Raw genomic sequence first — 3951 nt, 5'->3', positions numbered from 1 at the left:
CAAGAGCAAAAAACCAAGAAACTTGAGTTTTAAGATAAAAACTCAAAACCAATAAAGAAAACTACAAATTTGACAGATCATAAGGCATGAAAAGACAAAAAAAGATGGGTTTTAGAATGAAATTTCAACTGCTTACCATATTTATTGTCCAGAAACTCAAATTAAGGTTGAATTAATACATGTATATATATATTTCAAAAAAACCCAAGAACATATTAATTCAGAACATATTATATAGTGCAATTTGGACAGACTAACCCCAAAATATATAATATATATAAATAAATAACTATAAAAGTATAAATTATAAATATTAAAAATATTTTTTYACAGTATATATAATATATAATAAAGTCAAAAATTATTCAATATTGGACTCATTTCGAAAGTAATAATGAGACGATTATAGTGGTGTAACTTGTTAAAATAAAAATGTATTTTTTAAACATGTTTTAATTGATATACGATTATGTATGTTAATTCGATAAAGGTTTAAAATGAAATATTTAAAAGTAAATGACGTAAAGTAAATTAATTAACTAATTATAGGGGTATAAAGTGTAAATTTAAAATTATAATTTTAAAAATCGGTTTGAGAGGGTGAGTTAATGTGAGGAGGTGAGTGTATGTGAGGAGAGGAGGGGGTGAAAAAGTGAAAAAAATGAAGTAAGAGTAGTATAAAGGGTATCTTGGTCATTTAGAATTTTAAGACTTTAAGACTTTTGTTAAATTTGGTTAATAAGATAGTATAGATTTGCACAATTTTAAAAGGGTTGTCGTTACAGCTAGGGGTGCTCATGGGTTGAAAATATTTGAACAACTCAACCCACTGTTTGCGGTTTGAAATTTTTTTAACCCAACCCAACCCGTACGGGTTGGTCGGGTTGATATTGGTACATTAAAATATTCTTCTAACCTAGAATATGTTATTTCTCTACTCATAGTTTCTTTTTCATCATCAACCATTTAATACAACTTATCCATACTTCTTACATATATCACATTCAGTTAATTTTCTCAATTTACATATATATGTTCACAGTTACTGAACTTATATATGAATGAGTTATATAAAGATGTGAATAGATTGAATACATGATAGTGTAATATGTGTATATGAAGAGCATACATGATAGTGTAATTGTCTAATGTACATATTAATAGATATTTAAACAATCATATTAAATCCAATAAATAAAAGGATATCGGGTTCATCGGATTGGGTTGAGTTCAAATAATAGCAACCCAATACCTACGATTAGACGTCGGGTTGCTTCGATTGAGCTATTTCGTGTTGGGTTGGGTTGAGTTGGTCGGATTTTTGAGCAACCCTAGTTATAGCCGACATCGACAAGGCGTGTCGTATCTCAAGATTTGTATCTCATGTCACATTATTCCTGTGGTACACCATGATATAAATCATAGTTTTGGTAACACGATATTTGATTTTACTTACTTTTTTAATATCTTATTTGTTAGTTTTTACGATATAACTTAAAGCAAATTATTAATTATCATTGATCTATTGAACATTAATAATATATATATATATATATATATATATACTAGGTTCGATCCCGTGTTTTACACGAAGGAATTTGAAAAAATTAAATTATGTCAGGAACTTATCTTACAGATATGGATGATCATCGAAAGTACAATACTACTTCAGACTTGTACACTTGAAATAACCCTGAAATATAACTATGAAGAATAACTCTGAGAAATGACTCTACAGACTTGAATTTAAAAATGAAACTATATCAATTAGTTAAAATGAAGTTAACCCTAGAATAAAATTAAATTTAGAAATGGAATTATATTAGTAAATTGAATTTAAACTTAGAAGTAAATTTAGAATGACTATTCAGACTTGTACTCTTGAAATAACTCTGAAGTATAACTCCGAAAAATGACTTCCGACTTGTCCTCTTGAAATAACTTTGAAGTAAAACTCTTCAGAGTTCAGAGCTCTGTATATAGGTAAGACAGAAGCTTTGCACGCACTATGCAGAGGCTCTGCATGCACTATGCAAAGACTCTGCATGGTGCTCCATCTGGAAAAGAAATCTTCAGAGTTCAGTGAGCTAACTCTGAAGAATGACTTTTCAGACTTGTATTCTAAACTCTGAAGTAAAACTCTTAAGAATGACTCTTTAGATTTGTATACTTCAAATAAATTTGAAGTATAAAATCAATCCCACTAAATCAGAGTTCAGATTTCTAAGTCTGAAAAAAAGACTTCAGAGTTCGGGTGAACTAAGTCTAAAAAAAGAAAACTTTAGAATTTAGATGAGCTAAATATGAAGAATGACTCTTCAGACTTGTAGAAGACTTCAGAGTTCAGACTTTTAAGTCTGGAAAAGAAGACTTCAGACTTTTTTTTCTAAGTCTAAAAAAAAGATTTCAGAGTTCAGACTCCAGAGTTCGAATGAGCTAAGTCTGAAAAAGCAAACTTCAGAGTTCGGGTGAGCTAACTTTTTAAAATAACTCTGAAGTAAAACTTTTTAGTAAATTAAATTTAGAATAAAATGAAGTTAACTCTAGAATAAAATTGAATTTAGAAATAAAATTTAAAATAAAATAAAGCTAATTCTAGTAAATTGAATTTAAACTTAGAAGTAAACACTATTTTTTTCGGAAATTAGTTATCACACGAATTAATTAACCCAATAATAAAATCAATTGTATCCCAAATTAGTAGAATTGATTGAATAGGAGGACATATGTCAATCAAATGAGTATAATTGAACTGTTAATGTAAATTGTGTCTAGATACGTTCAAATGACTCTAATTGAACCACTAATGTAAATTCTGTCTAGATACGTTCAAATGACTCTAATTAAACCACTAATGTAAATTGTGTCTAGATACGTTTTTAGGCGGGAAAATAAAAAAACCGACTCACCAAAAGATGACACGTATCATCAAAGTTATTTATTTATTATAAGTATATATATATATATATATATAATATTATATATGTTATAGATATTTATCGTAATAATTGACGCTTTAAAAAATTGACAAAAAGATAAAATATGAAACCAATTAAAATTATGGATAATCAATTTTTTCTTCCGATTGATGATTTGTCATAAAATATATTTTGGGAAAGCAAGAGGKTAAGGCCATGTGAAGCGCAACAACTATAGTCAAATATAGTATGAACCCAAAACCGCTTCCAGGATTAGATACCATGCATCACCGAACACCGTGGTCCCACCCTCACCTCAAACACCTTATCTTACGTGTCATCCTCCTGCTTTGCCACCTCACAACCACCTTCCATGTCACCCCCATTAATTCTTCAAACACTAATTACAATCACCTGTTATGCCTCCCCAGCGTATCCCATACAGATCTCCATATCAACGGACCAGATAGCCCTACTTAACGGAACAAAAACATGTCCGCCGTTCCTTGTTATCTTCGCACGTAGACAGGTTATATTTGAATTTTTATCAATTATGTTATTATATTTTTAATAATAAGTATTATTATTGTTATAAAGTTTCTATAATTTGGTTAACTTATTTAAGTTATTAAATAATAATAATAATAAAATGTGTAAATTAAAAAACTAAATAAATCTTTTATTTTCGTGTCATTTTAATCATTTTGACGAAAACTTTCTGATGATATATTATAAAAATACTTATTATATTGCAATTATAATTTAATCAAAATATATAAAAGATATAAATAACTCATTATAGGTAAATTGATCATTTTATTTATTATGTCAAGTTTCGTCTTACCAAACGTCTAACAACCGTTCTGTCATGTCTAGTCTTATCTAGATACCAAACACACCCTTGAATCCGTAGGATCAGTTAAGGTGCACGCTGAGCCAAACATATATGATTAAAAGAAATTACAATATTATTTGTTTGTAATATGAAATTTCTAATACAAATATATTAAAAATATAAGAAAATCGTCATTAT

Source organism: Cynara cardunculus (assembly GCF_001531365.2).
Source record: "Cynara cardunculus var. scolymus isolate 2C chromosome LG 2, CcrdV1, whole genome shotgun sequence".
NCBI classification, from domain to species: Eukaryota; Viridiplantae; Streptophyta; class Magnoliopsida; order Asterales; family Asteraceae; genus Cynara; species Cynara cardunculus.
This window is presented reverse-complemented; position numbering follows the sequence as displayed.